Below are 17,798 nucleotides of genomic sequence, written 5' to 3' on the forward strand. Positions count from 1 at the left end.
CTAACTAAATCCTAGAAAGTCACTAGTATTATTACCCCATTTTGAAAATACATCTAAGCTTTTTTTTTGGAGCATTATATGCCCCCTGACTCAAATGGTAATCTCCTTTGGCAACTCCCTCACAGACCCACCCAGGATAAATACTTTGCATCCTTCTATCCAATCAAGTTGACACTCAATATTAACCGTCACAATTGGAGACTGAGAGTCAGACATCTTTAAAAATCTGAACAGAAACGTTTATTACCTATTCTCTCTGAGAGAGGCTTCATCTATACAACAATACAAACTTTGCTAGCCAAGCTTCTTTCTCTCTCTCTTAAACTGTCTTGTCACTCAACCTGATTTACCTGTTTCTGGCCATGCTGTCAGTCTGCATTCCTCACTTTGACCTCAGGATAGTAGATAAGTTTCTGTAACCCACTGGGAACTTAGGTCTTCATTCTGAAAACTACTTTGTATACATGTTAAATATATTTGTATGCCTTTTCTCATATTAATCAATCCACCACATGTCAGTGGTTTTTAGTGAATCTTTAGTGGGCCAAGAGCCTATAGCTCCCCCACATTATCTTCACTAGAGCTAAGAAAACCTGAACACAGGAGCAGGGTGTGAAATTTCTTTGGCTCACAAGATCAGCAAAAATGCAGTTGGATGGTAAGGAGATTGATTCTCTGTGACTGTGACGCACTTCCCACAGAGGTATTTTGATGTCACACGTTTAAAGTCCTCTGGACTCCCAGTTTCTATACTGAAAAAATGTGAGCTGGAGGCAGACATTGGCTTCTTCACCATCCTGGAACTCTCTGTGAAAGATTCGCTCCTGATTGGACCCTCAGGGAACACCACAAGTACTTCCAGTGCTGAACAACCTGAGACCAGCTAGGAATAAAGAGGATGGTAGGGTTAGTGGTATTCAGCCCAAAGAAGTTGGAAGTAGATCTCCATTTCTGCCAGAGGTGTCCCACCGAAGAGTCTGTATAGGGGCACCATGTCACAAGATGCATGGTGCATAGTGCTCAATGACATGAGTGCACAGTTGGATCTCCCACAACTGGAGACAGCCAGTTCATGGTTCTCAATGGTTCATAGTTCTGAATAACTCGAGTTTGCTCTCTCCAAGGTTGGAGGCTCTCTGTGGATCAGCCGCAGAATCATAACAACTCATGTCTCACCTGGGCTAAGGTCACCCTCTAGTACTAAAAATGAATACAACAGTCAGTCCCCTCAGAATTTCTAAAAAAGCCCACCAAAACAGAATGGTAACCAAAAGTCCCAGACCACAAAGACTGGAATAAATAACTCATTCATCAGTCAAGAGACATAAAGTGGTTAAACAGATAAAAAGCCGGATTCAACTATATGCTACCTAAAAAGACTCACTTCACCACTAAGGACATGCATAAATCAAAAGTAAGTAATGAAATAAGATATTCCATGCAATAGAAATCAAAAGATAGCAGTAATAGTTACATTTTAATCAGATAAATTAAGTTAAAACTTATAAAAGGAGACAAACAAGGCCAGTATATAACAAAAAGATGCTCAATACAACAAGAAGAAAACAATCATAAATATATATACATCCAACATCGGAACACCTAAATATATAAAGCAAACACTAGTATATCAAAGGGAGAGATAGACAACAATAATAATAGGGTACTTAAACCCCCAACTTTCAGCAATATACAGATTATCCTGACAGAAAATTAACAAAAAACTTTGGATTTAAAAGGCACTCCAGATTTAATGGACTTAGCAGATATTTGCAGAACGTTCCATTCAATAGCTTCAGAATTTATATTTTTCTCGAATACAGTTGGACCACTGTACAGAACTAATTATATTAGGCCACAATAACTCTTGGAAAATTTTAAAAAATCCAAATAATATCAATTATCTTTTCTAACCATAATGAAATAAAACTAGAAATTAACAATAGGAAAAATTTTAGAAACTGTACAAATACATGTAAACTAAACAACATGCTTCTAAACATCCACTGAGACAATGAAGGAATTGGAAGATAAATTAAAATTTTCTTGAGATAAATAAAAACATAACACAGCAACCCAAAAATTATGACATAAAGCAAAATAAGTCCTTAGAGGGAAGTTTATAGCAACAAATGACTGCATCAAAAAATAAGAAATATTACAAATGAACAACCTAATGTTATACCTCAAGGAACTGGAAAAAAAACAAGAAAAAACTAAATACAAAATTAATAGAAGGAAAGCAATAACAAAGATCAGAGCACAAATAAACTACAGACCAAAAAATATAAAAGATCAAAAAAAGGCTTTTTTTGAAAATAGAAACAAAATTGGCAAAACTTTAGCTAAATTAACTAAGAAAAAAGAAAGGAGACTCAAATAAATGAAATCAGAAATCAAAAAGGAGACATTACACCTGATGCCACAGAAATAAATAGAATATATAGAATCATAAGAAACTACTGTGAACAATTGTATACCAACAAGTTGGAAATCCTAGAAGAAATAAATTTCTACACATATGCAACCTACTAAGACTGACTCAATGAGAAATAGAAAACTCTGTGGGAACCAACAATGAGTACTGAGATTGAGGCAGTAAGTAAAATTTTCTCATCAAGACAAGTCCAGGACCTGATGACTTCACTGCTGAAGTCTAAAAATCTTTTAAAGAACTATTACCAATACTTTGTAAACTATTCCAAAAACTAAAAAGGAGGGAAGTCTTCCACATTTATTCCATAATGCCAGCATTACCTTGACACCAAAACCAGACAAAGACACAACAACAACAACAAACAATAGTGCATACATATCAATTTCCGTAATAAATACAGATGCAAAATCCTCAACAAAATACTAGCAATTCAAATTCAACATCATGTTAAAAAGATCATTCACTGTGATTAAGTAGAATTTGTCCCAGAGATGCAAGGAAGATTTAACATATACATATTAGTAAATGTGATACACTACATTAATATAATGAAGGGCAACCATTATATGATCATTTTAATGAACACAGAAAAAGCATAGACAAAATTTAACACATTTTGATGATAAAAACTTGTAAAACATTTGGTATAATAAGAAATGTCCTCAACATAATAAAGGCCATATATGATAAACTCAGAGCCTACATCATACTGAATGGGGAAAAGTTGAAAGCTTTTCCTCTAAGATCTGGAACAAGATTCAGGGTCCCACTTCTACCATTGCTCTTCGGTATAGTACTGGAAGTCCTAGTCAGAGCAACTAGGCAAGAAAAAGAAGTGACACCCAAATTGGAAATAAGAAAGTAATATAATGCCTGTTTGCAGATGACATAATCTTATATATAAAATACCCTAAAGACTCCATAAAAAACTGTTAGATCTAATAAACAAATACAATAAAGAGGACACAAAACCGACATGCAAAAATTAGTAGCATTTTATACACCAATAACAAACTATCTGAAAAGAAATGAGGAAACCAATTTTATTTGCAATAGCTACAAAAGTAATAAAATACATAGGAATAAATTTAACCAAAGAAAGGAAGATATCGAGGAATAAATTTAACCAAGAAAAAACTATAAAACATTGATGAAAGAAATACAAAAGGACACAAATAAATGGAAATATATATCATGTTCATATATTTAAAAAGTTAATATTGTTAAAATATTAACACTCTAAAGTGATCTACAGATTCAATGCAATTCGTATCAGAATGTTAATATTATGTAAATAGAAAAACTACATTATTTTAATTTAATATTAAATTAAATTATGTAATCTTAATATTACATAAATAGAAAAAAAAGTAAAATTTTTAGAAAACCACAATAGACCCCCAATAGCCAAAGCAATCTTAAGCAGAAAGAACAAAGATAAAGCCATTATACTACCTGACTTCAAAATATACTACAAAGCTATAATAGCCCAAAGAGCATGGTATTGGCATAAAAACAAACACATAGAACAACAGAATGAAAGCCCAGAAATAAATCCACATGTTCACAGTCACCTTATTTTTGCCAGAGGTGCCAAGAGCACGCATAGGGGAAGGACCACTTCTTCAATGAATGACACTGGGAAGACTGCGTATATACATGTAAAAGAGTAATACTAAACCAATATTTCTCCTCATATATTAAAATAAACTCAAAATGATTAAAAAATTAAATGTGTAACAAAAACTAATGAAACTACTAGAAAAACATGTAAGACAAATGCTATATGACATAGGTCTAGGCAAAAATATTTTAGATAAGACCTCAAGAGCATGAACAACAAAAGCAAAAATAAAAAAAATTATACTAAAATATTTCACAGAGCAAAAAAAAAAAATCAACAGAGTGAAGAAAGGACCTACAGAATAGGAAAAATGCATCTGCCAATTATTAATCTGACAAAGGTTAGTATGTATAATTTTTTTTCTTTTATCTTTTTTTTTTTTTTTTGAGACGAAGCCTTGCTCTGTTGCCAGGCTGGAGTACAGTGGCTTGATCTCAGCTCACTGCAACCTCTGCCTCCTAGGTTCAAGCAATTCTCCTGTCTCAGCCTCCCAAGTAGCTGGGACTACAGGTGCACGCCACCACGCCAAGCTAATTTTTGTATTTTTAGTAGAGATGGGGTTTCACAATGCTGGCCAGGATGGTCTCAATCTCTTGACCTTGTGATCTAACTTTCTCAGCCTCCCAAAGTGCTGGGCTTACAGATGTGAGCCTCTGTGCCTGGCCAGCATGTATAACTTATAAGGAACTCAAGAAACTCAACAGCAAAAGAAAATAATGTAATCTGATAAAAAAAATTGGCAAAAGACCTAAAAAATGACATTTCTTCAAAGAAGGCTTACAAATTGCTAACAGGGATATAAAAAATTCTCAATTTTTACTAGCCGTAAGGAAAATGCAAATCAAAACCAAAATGAGATATCACCTCACCCCAGTTAAAATGGCTACTGTGAAAAAGACAAACAAAACAAAACAAAACAGAAAATAAAAAAAATACTGGTGAGGCTGTGAGAAAGGAGAACTTGTATACACTGTGGAATGTGCATCCATTACAAATAACAGTACAGTAGTTCCTCATAAATTTTAAAACTGATCTACGTTATGACTCAGCAAACCCACTTCTAGATAAATATTCAAAGAAAATGAAAACAGTATGTCAAAAAGACATCTCTGCACTTCCATGTTTATTGCAGCATTATTTACAACAATCAAGATATGAGTTCAACCCAAGTGTCAAATAGTGAATGAATGGATAAAGAAAAGGTGGGATATATACACAATAGAATACCATTCAGCCATAAAAGTATGAAATCCTGTTATTCGTGACATCGTGGATGAGTCTAGAAAAATACGTTAAGTGCAATAAGCCCGGCACAGAAAGACACATACCAATATGATCTCACTCATGTGTGGAATCTGGAAAAAGTTGATCTTATAAAAGTCGAAAGAATATTGGTTAACAGAGACTGGGGAGAACAGAGGATGAGCGGAAGATGGGAAGAGGTTGATCAAGAAGTATAGTGTTACAATTAGGAGAAATAAGTTCTGGGTACTCTATCGTACAGTAAAGTGACTGTAGCTAATATTTATGCGTTGTATAATACATTCCAATTTTTTCTCAAACTTTATTATTGGTGATCTATATTTCAAATACCTAGTAGAGAGAATTTTGAATACTCTCACAACAAAGAGGTGAAATATGTATAAAGAGATGGATATGCTAATTACCACAAGATGAGGCTTACACAATTGTATATATGTTTTGGAATATAGCTTTCTATCCCATAAATATATACAATTATTATGAGTCAAAAATGGAACAAAAAATTATATTAGGAGTCATAAATGATTGCTATACATAATGATTTATGGAAGCTATTTACATATATTTCATAATCAGTTTTCATAATACCATATCGTTTTAGCATTTTATATATGAGAAACCTGGCTCAGAGAGGTTCATCAAGTTCCCCAATGTAACATAGCTTGCAAATGGCAGATCTTATTGTTGAACACAGGTTTTCCTTTTTCTTAATTTCAAAATCAATACTTTAATCAACTTAATGACATAAAAATGGTGCTTATTTTAAATTACAATCAAATTATATTTTAACTCTTTAATTATACTTTCAGATATAATTGCTACCATTGTATATATAGTTGATGCCATTAAAATGTAAAGTTACATTTAGCATTTTTAATCACTATATCTTGATAGACATTTTTATAAACACACATTGATTATTGAGAATATGTTAGATTAAAATGAACAAAAATATTTTTTATAATCAGAAAATAAGCAATTATAGTGGAGTCTGTTTTGAACATCTTTCCTCTCTTTTTAAATTAGTGGGTTTGGAGTTAAGAATCAATTCTGAATCAAAGATTTAAAAACCATGTCTATATTGTTAATACTGCTGTCTATCATTGTTACCTCTGGAGTTCCTAGTTCATTGGTCGGCCATGCTACTATATCCTAGTTTCGTGGTAGGCCTTAACACTACAGTATTGAGACATATATTTGTTGCACCTGTTTAATGTTAGTGTAATTTAAAAGTCTGCTCTTGCAGTTTTATAAGGGGTTCATTTGAAGTTTACTTTTGAATAAGGACATTTAATGCTGTTTTTATGTGATTAACACATTTTTTCTTTTAAGAATTTGCTTAGATATTTTACTTTGTTGGTGAAATCAATTTCAAGACATTCAGACATGTTCCAAGTAAAAATTCTCTTACATTTATTACCTGAGCTTTATTTCTCTTAATGACATAGATTTATCCCAAATACAAAACAGATTCTTATACATCAATCAGATTTTTGAAAAATCTTTCAAATATGAGCTTTTAAAAATAAATTCTAAAGGCAATGGTCTCAGAGTCCAGTCTGATTCCAGGCAATTAAATGGAAGGAAATAGAGGGCATGGATCACTACCTCTTCTGCTTAACGAGTGGCAGTTAAGCTGATAGTTAAAAAAACAGGCAGTGGCCATGCTTATGGTAAACGCTTGCTTCTGCACATGAATGACTATATGGTTTTCACAAACACACTTAAGCTCTCTGCTTCTGGGTCATTCATCTGTAAAAGAGAAATACAATTATCTTCTACCTTCCAAAAGTTCTGTGGAGAGTCTAGATAATTAGTATTTTTAGACAGACTTAGAAACTTCAAATTAAATCTAGGTATGAAAATTATTTTGATGTTCGCGTTAGAAAGAGTACCTAAGAAGTATCTCAAACAAAACAGAAGCAAAATATTTTGCTAAGCAAATAAAATCTCTTTATATTTTAAGAATTACACGAAATGTTGAAAATATTTTCTACCTACTAACATAAATAACTAATACTTGTGAGGAAGAGATATAGTTTAGGCCCCTTTTATCTCTTTCTTTATTTACTTACTTTTTTTTTTCTTTCTTGGTTTGCATCAAGTGCTCTGAAGTGATCAAATTCTGTGAGCTTGTCAATATGTTTTTCTTTATTAGTGACAGCCAGCCCTTTGTGTGGACGTTTTCTATTGTTATTGCCCAACAATCAGTGCTCTAGTAACAGGGCAATGGTTTCGGTGACAACCACCAGTTCTCCAGAAACTTCAGATTCTCTTCTGTAGAGAAACTGACTTTCCTCATTCTTTTACTACCTTTGTCAAATAGGAGCTGATACCTTCTTAACATGATTGCATTTGTTCTTCATCTTATGGTTGGGTATAAATTGTCAGCACATCATCTAAGTTAAGCCAGTGTTGATATTCCATTCTTTTTGCCACCAGGTTTTAATCAGGACTGCAAAGACTCTGAGTGAATTAAAGTCCTATTCCAGGATTATTTTAAAATGGAGCTTGGAGAAATAACTATTTCAATTTTAATAATCGAATAGCATGATTATAATAGCTGAGTTTCACTGGCTATATATTCCCTCTCACAACCACCACGTGTTCACTGCGCAGTTGCCTATCAATAGAAGAGAATACATAAAAGCTACAATAAATAAAATAAAAAGCTACAATAGAAGAAAATGCAGCCAACAGATAGAAAGAAACAATCAAGTGATAGAAAGAATCATGGTGGCTTTCAAGTCTCTGAACTTGGGGACCATTTCCTTTTTTCCAATTTAGTTATGTAAGTCGATAAATCCCAACCACACAAACCAGTATTTGTGTATGTATATGGCTTGAACTAGTGTTGAGTTTCTGCTGCTTATGATAAAGAAGTGTTCTAGGAAACCGGCTCTGCTTCTGAGATACAAATCAGTAAAAATGACTGAACAAAAGAATATTTATGAATGAAAAGAAAACTCTCCTTTAAAGTTTTCCACCTGTTTTATCTTTTTTAAAAACATTGAATAATATATCTGATCATCTTGCCTAATATTTATTCAGTTTAGTTTAAGTCAAAGTAGGGCCTGGAATATCTGTAGTGTTTGTAATGGGTGACAATATCTGAGGAAGAAGAAATAACTATCACAGATACATCAAGCAAATTGTAAAATAGTGATGTAGGTAAATCCAATTATCTAATCAATCCACACAGTAGGGTTGGATGAGAAGACTGTGGCAAAATACTTCCAACTCGGCTTAATAAATGTTTTTCCCCATTTATTCTGAATATTCTATAATTGATTTATGGCCCAGATATTACAGGTTTAAGTCTAAACCTTGTATCCAATCAATAACCTCTCTTACAGACCATTTGGGTCTTTCATGGGTTTGATAGCAAAGAAAACAATCTTGAGGAAACAAATTTTTAATACAAGATTTGTTACAACAGACATATTTTCCACAAAGCAGCAAATTTCGGTTTCAGTTTACGGTTGCTTTGGCAGACTCTCAGTCCAAATTTTGCACAATTCTCTTCTTATTAAATGGCATTTTAAGCATTTGTTACCGGGAATGTAAGGAAGACAGAGTTCAGCGGATGGTGTGATGATGGAAACTATAGCTCTAGAGCTCTTGTTTCAGTGACTACAGCAATCATTGTTGGTTATTTTTGATACTTTGGCACTAATAAAATTACTCGTCCAATCACTAGCAAGTAAGGAGAAGAATACAAATAAAGTAAATTTAGCTACTCCTAACATCAGATACTCCCTGACATCTGGGAAAATCTGATTATGGTTCAGATATTTGAAGATAATATGATATTTTAATTCATATTATATTTTAATATAATGTGATATTTGTCATATCAGCTGGTATCACAGGTGGACATTAAAGCCAAGAGTTTAGAATTATTAAAGAAAAGAAAGGTTTGAGGAATTCCATATGTTCCTGCCCTCGATCATTTACTGTGTTATTTTTCAAGGAGTACTTTGGACAGAAAACTGGTCCACGATAATGAAATATTTAGGAATTACAGAAGTAGAGTTTGAACATCAATCTGGCCACTGCCTGACTCATTTAAGTAGTATTTATGCTAATCATTTAAATAGACCATACTGAATATTACATGCTCTCATGTAGAATTGTTTTTAGTTTCATGGATGAGTTATGGTTAATCGAAGCCATAAAAAAACCCCCAAATTTGTGGAAGAAGATGTTAATCTAGAATATTTCTGTCTAGGTAATACATAAGTAGGCTTCCAAATTGTATTTCTATCGGGCTTTTGATTGAAAGATGGTTTTGTGGAAGAAAATCATCTTCCTTACTAAATCAACATTAAGTATCTTCCTTCCCCTGATTAAGTAAAAAGCACCACTAATAATTCACTCTGATACAATATAAAATATATTTTTTATGCCAAGCTTAGGGGCTCATGCCTATAATACCAGCACTTTGGGAGGCCAATGTGGGTGAATCACTTGAGGACAGGAGTTCGAGACCAGCCTGGGCAACATGATCAATCCCATCACTACTACAAACACAAAATTAGCAAGTCATGGTGGCCCATGCCTATAATCCCAGCTACTCTGGTGACTGAGGCACGAGAATCGCTTGAACCCGGGGAGCGGAGGTTGCAATGAGAATATGTATCTATAAAGGTAAAAGATGCAAGCAGCATAAATTGGATTCACCTGGAATACTTTCATTTCCTTCACCATTCACATCATCCTGTAATCAGCCAGTCCATGAGCTCTACCTCCAAAATAGCTTTCAGATCTGTCCCTGAGGTTATGCTGTTATCATCACCACCAGAGTCTTGGGCAACACCTTCATCTTTGGCTATTATATAACCTCCTTCATCACCTCTATGCTTCTACTTTTTTGTTCCCTTAACCATTTACCAAATTATAGAAAAGGTGATCTTTTCACAAGGAAATTTTATTCCCTTGTTTGAAATGTCTTAATAGCTTCTCACACAATTTAATAGAAGAAAATCTGAATTCCTAACCATAGCACACAAAGCATTATGTATCTTCCATTGAACATTTTATTTTCTCTATTCCCCACTAAATCTAAATTACAACCATATCAGTCCTCTTATTTTTCTTCCTTAACCCTATCAATCATTTTGTTGCCTTAGTACCTTTTGTTGCTTTTGCTAATGCCCAAAATGATCTCCACTGCCTCTTTAAAAGGTTGTTACTTTAAAATCTCAGATCGATGTCATCTCAACAGAGAGGTTTTATCTACCCGATTAGATACTCTCTCTCATGACGACGTTTTTTTCTTGTTTTTGCTGTTGTTTATTACTAGGTGATTATTAGCAACAGAATTGATACTTTTAATTCATATCCTTATTTGTCAACAATAGAAGCCCTAAAAGGCGGATCACCACTGTAAGCTCAACGTTAAGATGAGTGTTTTGGAAACAGAAGGTACTCTGTAACTACTTATTGAGTAAATTAATTAATGTCCACATTTATTTACCAGAATATGTATATAATAGTCATTTTGCTTTATTCTTATATTGGATCTCTTAATTTATTGTTACTACCAAACTTTTGCCTTCCATCCCCAATTAAAATTGTGATTTTAAAAAATACTACAACTCAACAATTAAAAGGTAGATAACCCAATTTAAAAATTAGCAAAGTTTTACATATACATTTTCTTCCAGGAAGTTATGCAAATGATTAATGAGCACAGAAAAATATGCTCAGCATCATTATTCATTAGTGGAATGCAAATAAAAATTACAATGAGATACTATTTCACACACTAAAATGACAATAATAAAAATAATAGAGGGTAGCAAATGTTGGCAAGAATATTGAGAAAATCGAACTCTCATAAATTGCTGTTGAGGAAAGGAAATGAGATCGCCATTATGAAAAATAATTTTTCAGTTTTTCCCAATGTTAACTGTAGAGTTATCATATGACTCAGTAATTTAACTCTTAGGTATATAGCATCAAGAAGTAAAACTTATTTCCACACAAAAAGATGTACATTCATATTCACAGCAGCATTATTCACAGTAGTCAAAAAGTAGAAATAAAACAAATAACCATGGAGTGATGAATAGGTAAGCAAAAAGTGTTTCATCTATTCAACATAATATTGTTCAGCAATAAAAAGGATTGAGGTACTGATGCATTCTACCATTTAGATGAAACTTAAAACAATTACAGTAGGTGAAAGAAGTGAGTTATAAAAGATCACATATTGTGCCATTTCATTTTTATGAAGTGTCTAGGATAAGCACATCCATAAAGGCAGAAAGTAGATTAGTGGTTTCCAGAGGCCAGGGGAAGGGGAAAATGAGGATTGACTGCGAATAGATATAAAGTTTTTTTCTGTGATTACCAAAATCTCCTAAAATTATATTTTAGTGATGTCCATACAACTCTGAATATACTAAAAATCACTTAGTCTTATTTTAAAATGGTGAATTTGATGGTATGAGTATTATATATTAATAATTCTGTTAAAAGCAAAAGTTTTATCTATTTTAAATTTAAAAAATAAAGAATGCTAAGTACATTTTGTTGTTTCTTTTTGGCATAGCTGACATAATCTGAAAATCTACACAAAATTAGAAATTAAAACAACAGGCAAAATAAGCCAAGAGTCTTACTAAATCATGTAATGAGCAAAAGGTTCAACTAAGAAAAATACGAACTTCTTGAAAAGATTCTATGTAGAAAGTAAAGCGTTCAATACTATTTTATTAATACCTAACCAGAGCCCAAGATGTTGATGCTATTCTCCTTATTACCTGTAAATTAACTCCAGAAGCATGCTACAATTTCATTTGAGTTCCTTGTTTCATTGGATTCTGATGAACTTTTTCTCATTCCACAGAAACACATTTTCTTGACACACTGGCCCTTGTAGGCCAACCAAAAACAAAACAAATAAGATATTAAAAACTAGTTTTAATTCTTTCAAGGATCCTCCTGCAAATTGTTCTTTCTTATCTAAGAGAATAAAGGTGGTTTTTGTGACTTATAGATTTGTTACATCTGAGCAAATAAAGATCTCCCTGTTAAGACTATATCATACTCTATAATTATAATCATAAGCAAAATAAAAATGATATAATAGCGCTTGTTGAATGCTTATTTTGGATTTAAGAATATGCTAAACAATCTGCAGTTTCTCACTTATTGTCTGAAATAATTCAGTGAGTTAGGCACTAATATAATTTCCACCTTTTAAAAATGAAATAGTAGGCACAAAGAAGATAAAAACATTATCTAAGGCCACACAATGAATAAATGACAGAGCAAAGGTGTGAACTCACAGCATCTGTGTCATAGCCTTATGCTCTAATACATCTATTTGCATATAACCAATAATTTTCATATTATAAACTAACATCCATTCAATGAGAAATACATGGAAATTAGAGGGGGATATGGCCTTTGTTATTCTTGCTGGCCTTGGATGCTTCACTTTTGTTAGCCATAATGTGAATTTTACTTTACTGATGACAATGTCTATTCAGGTCTAGAGAAGCTAAGATTAGGCAGTAGGTTTGGAGAAATTATTTAAAACTAGAATGAGTTTTTATCAGTCATTTTTGACATAGTATACTCTTGGAATGAAAAGTAGGTCAGCATGAAGTAAGGGACATGGAGTGGTTCATGTTTAAAGACAAGGATAAAAGTTGTTCCCCATGTATAACCCCATGTAAAACTATTATATATTATGTTTATGATAAATGAAAAACCTACGCATGTTCCAAACCTGAGGAAATATGTGCAATTGGGAAAAGTGGATTATTGTGATTGACTGGATATATTTTGCAGTTTTGTTGATTGAGATACACTAAATTTTACAATTATTTGGGTTATATTTGTTTGTTAAAGTTATTATTGTCTTATGGACTTTGATAACTGTAGCTCCTCCATTTCGACAGCTTTCATCTTCAATATATAATATGTGGTAAAGAAGAAAAGTCTCTTTTGGCCTCTGTGGAAAAATGAATCTTTCACTGGGCACAGTGGCTCATGCCTGTAATCCCAGCACTTTAGGAGGCCGAGGTGGGTGGATCACCTGAGGTCAGGAGTTTGAGACCAGCCTGGCCAACGTGGTGACACTCTGTTTTTCTACTAAAAATACAAAAATTAGCCAGGCATGGTGGTGCGCACCTTTAATCCCAGCTACTCGGGCGGCTGAGGCAGGAAATTGATTGAACCTGGGAGGTGGAGTTTGCAGTGAGCCACAATCACGCCATTGCACTCCAGCCCAGGCAACAAGAACAAAACTCCATCTAAAAAAAAAAGAAAAAGAAAAATAAATGTTAAAATATTAAAAAATTAAATTTTATATATAAGGTAAGCAGTTTATAAAATTATATATAGGGACAGTACAATAGTTCTTGTAGAGATCATGACATTAAGTGTAAGTTTATTTTTGGAAGGTATCAATGCATGAGATTGAGAATGTATGTGAAATGGCCTATAGATCACATTCCAGAACCGAGAAGAATTTAGAAATTATAGTGTCGATATACTCTCTTAAGCCAAAGCAAACATTTATTTCTACTAAGTTACTTTTGAGTATTTTACAAGTGATATCAAACAAATTAAATCAGATAAAATATGTGGTTCCTCTTTTACATCAGGTAAAGAACTAAACATTATCTTAAATTTAAATGGGCCAAAATTTACTGCTATAGTAGGGTAGATTTTCTAGGAAGTTGGAAACATGTACAGATTTATCTATGAACATGCCAAATACCAAATAAGCTAGTATTTCTTAAATATTTTATATTTCTAGAGCAGTTTTAGATTCACAATAAAATTGAGAGGAAGGTACAGAGATAACCCATATATTCACACAGGTATAACCTCCCCCATTATTAACATCCCCCACAGGAATGGTATATTTATTACAATTGTTGAGCTTACATTGAAACATCCTAATCACCCAAAGTCCATAGTTTACATTAGGTTTCACTGTTGGTGTTGTGCATGCCATGAATTTGAACAAATGTATAATGATATATATCCATGACTATAGGGTCATATAGAACATCTTTACTGCATAAAATATCTTCAATGCTCTACCTATTCATCCCTAACCCCAGTGCCCTGGTAACAACTGATCTTTTTTACTGTATCCATAGTTTTTCCTTTTCTAAAATATCATATGTATGGAATTATACAGTATGTAGCCTTTTATTCACATAGTAATGTGTAATTACATTTCTACTATTCCATTATCTGGATGTATCACAGTTTATTTATCCATTCACCTATTGAAGGACATTTTGATTATTTCCATGTTTTGGCAAATATAAATAAAGCTACTATAAATACTGGTTGCAAGTTTTTTTGTAGATATGTTTTAAACTCCTTTCATTTAATACCAAAAAGCTAGATTGTTCAATCTCGTGATAAAAATATGATTAGTTTTAGATTTTCTCCTATGTCATACACTCTACAAGTTTCATAGCATTGTATTGTACATTTAACTTTATAATTTACTTTAAGTTAGTTTTTGTGAAGGGTGTGAGGTCTGCGTCTAAATGTATTCCTTTTGCATGTAGATATTTAGTCATTCCAGCACCATTTGTTGAAAATGTGACCTCTGATATTGTTTTGCCTTTGGTTTTTTGTCAAAGCTGTGATGACTGTGTTTATATGGGTCTATTTCTGGGCTCTATATTATGTACCATTGATCTATTTGTCTATTATTTCACCAGTATCACACTGGCTTAATTAGCATAGCTTTATATTAAGCCTTGAAATTGGGTAGCGTCAGTTCTACGTCTTTTTTTTTTTTTTTTGTACTTCCGTATTGTTTTGGACATTCTGAGTCTTTTTGTCTTCCCTTATAAACTTTAGAATCAGTTTGTCCATATTCACTAAGTGACTTTCTGAGATTTTGATTGGAGTTCAGGAACGTAAACTATATCTCCATTTATTAATTTTTCTTTGATTTTCTCATCAGAGTTCTTCCATTTTCCTCATATGGTTCTTGTATCTATCTTGTTAGACTTATATCTTATAATATTTTTTGGTTGCTAATGTAAATGGTATTGTGTTTTTAATCTCACATTCCACTTGTTCCTTGTTGGCATATAGGAAAGCAATAGACATTTGTACATTTACCTTGTATCTTACAATATTGCTGTAATTGCTTATTAGTTCTGATAGTTTCTTTTTTGTTAATTCTTTCAGATTTTGTACATATGCAATCATGTCTTCTGTGAAGAAATATAATTTTATTAATTTATTCCAAATATTTATATACTTTCTTGTGTAATTGTGTTAGTTACTACTTCCAATATAATATTGAAAAGGAGCAGTGAGAAGATGCATTGTTGCCTTACTTCTGATCTCAGTGAGAAAGGCTTCAGTTTTTAATCATTAAGTATGATGTTAGCTGTATGTTTTTGTAGATATTCTCTATCAAGTTGAGGAAGTTCTCCACTATTTCTAATTCCCTGAGAGTTGTTAGTCATGAGTGGGTATTAAATTTTGCTAATCTTCTTCTGTATCTATTCTTATTATCATGTAAATTTTATTTTTTACACTGTTGGTATGATGGGTTCCATTAGGTGATATTCAAAGGCTGAAACTGCCTTGCATACCTGAGATAAATCCTACTGGAGATTCTTGGAGACAGAGCAAAATGGCAGAATAGAAGTCTCCACCAATCATCCCCCTGCAAGAATACCAATTTAACAATTATTTACACAAGAAAACCACCTTTGTAAAAATAAAAAAATAGGTGAGCACTCACGGTACCTGGTTTTAACTTCATATCACTAAAAGAGGCACTGAAGAGGTAGATAAAAAAAATTCTTGAATTGCCAATGCCATCCCTCCTCCATCCTCTGGCAGTAGGGGCATGGTGCAGAGAGAGATTCTGAGTGCTTTGGAGAAGGAGAGTGAGGCAATTGTGAGACATTGCATTGAACTCAAAGTTGCCCTGTCATAGCAGAAAGTAATCTGGAATAAACTCAGGTGACACTGGCTCACAAAAAGAGAATTTAAAATGGTGAAGAGTACAGAAAATAAATGGAAAGATAATCCATGTTCATGGATTTAAAGAATCAATGTTGTTAAAATGTTCCTACCACCCAAAGCAATCTACAAATTTAATGCAATCCTTTTCAAAAGACCAATGACATTCTTCACAGAAATAGAAACAATCCAAAAATTTATATGGATCCACAAAAGTCCCAGAATAGCCAAAGCTATCTTGAGCAAAACTGAAGGAAAAACAATACCTCACTTTAAATTATACTCCAGAGCTATAGTAACCAAAATGGCATGGTATGAGCATAAAAACAGACACGTAGACCAGTAGAATAGAATGAACAATGCAGGAATAAATCCATACATCTACAATGATCTCATTTTTGACAAAGTTTCCAAGAACATACATTAGAGAAAGGACAGTCTCTCTGATAAATGGTGCTGGGAAAACTGTATATCTATATATGTAAGAATAAAACTAGACCTCTATCTCTTGCCATATACTAAAATCAAATCCACATGGATTAAACACTTATAAGACCTCCAACTATGAGCCTACTGAGGAAAATACTGGAAAAACTCTCCAGTACATTGGAGTGGGCAAAGACTTCTTGAGCAATACCTTACAAGCATAGGCAACCAAATCAAATTAAGAAATTAAGAAGCCTTTTTTTTTTTTTTTTTTTTTTTTTGTGACAGAGTCTGGCTTTGTCGCCCAGGCTGGAGTGCAGTGGCATGACTTCAGCTCATTGCAACCTCCACCTCCCGGGTTCAAGCAATTCTCATGCCTCAGCCTCCTAAGTAGCAGGGATTACAGGCGTGTGCCACCATGCTCAGGTAATTATCTTGTATTTTTAGTAGCAACCGGGTTTCACCATGTTGGCCAGGCTGGTCTTGAAATCTTAGCTTCAAGTCCGCCTGCCTCAGTCTCCCAAAGTGCTGAAATTCCAGGCATGACCCACTTTGCCTGGTTTCAAGTTAAGAAGCTTCTGAACAGCACAGGAAACAATCAGCAATATGAAGAGACAACCTACAGAATGGAAGAAAATATTTGCAAACTACCCATCTGACAAGGAATTAATAACCAGAATACATAAGAAACCCAAACAAAAATAGAGGGAAAAAAATCTAATAATGTGATTTAAAACGGCCAGAAAATCTGAATACATGTCTCGAAAGACGATATACAAATGGCAACAGGAATATGACAAGGTGCTCACCATCTTTGATCATCAGAGAAATGCAAGTCAAGACTACGAGATACCATCTCATCACAGTTAAAATGGCTCTTCTCCAAAAGACAGGCAATAACCAATGCTGGCAAAAATGTGGAGAAAAGAGAACACTTGTTTGCTGTTGGTGGGAATGTGAGTTAGTACAACCACTATGAAGCACAGTTTGGAGATTCCTTACAAACTAAAAATAGAGATACCATATGATCCAGCAATCCCACTTACAGGTATATACCCAAAAGCAAGAAAGTAT

The 17,798-nt window shown here is 33.3% G+C and overlaps 1 long non-coding RNA gene across 1 annotated transcript; it reads left to right on the forward strand.

Annotated features, from left to right (window-relative positions):
* Positions 1-9,554: 9,554 nt before the first annotated feature.
* Positions 9,555-17,390, forward strand: LOC115836656. The gene is made up of 3 exons (XR_004031652.1): positions 9,555-9,566; positions 16,587-16,593; positions 17,297-17,390. It is a non-coding gene; the product is annotated as an uncharacterized LOC115836656 (long non-coding RNA).
* Positions 17,391-17,798: the final 408 nt, after the last annotated feature.

The sequence above is a fragment of the Nomascus leucogenys genome, chromosome 9 (genome assembly GCF_006542625.1).
Source record: "Nomascus leucogenys isolate Asia chromosome 9, Asia_NLE_v1, whole genome shotgun sequence".
Lineage (NCBI taxonomy): Eukaryota > Metazoa > Chordata > Mammalia > Primates > Hylobatidae > Nomascus > Nomascus leucogenys.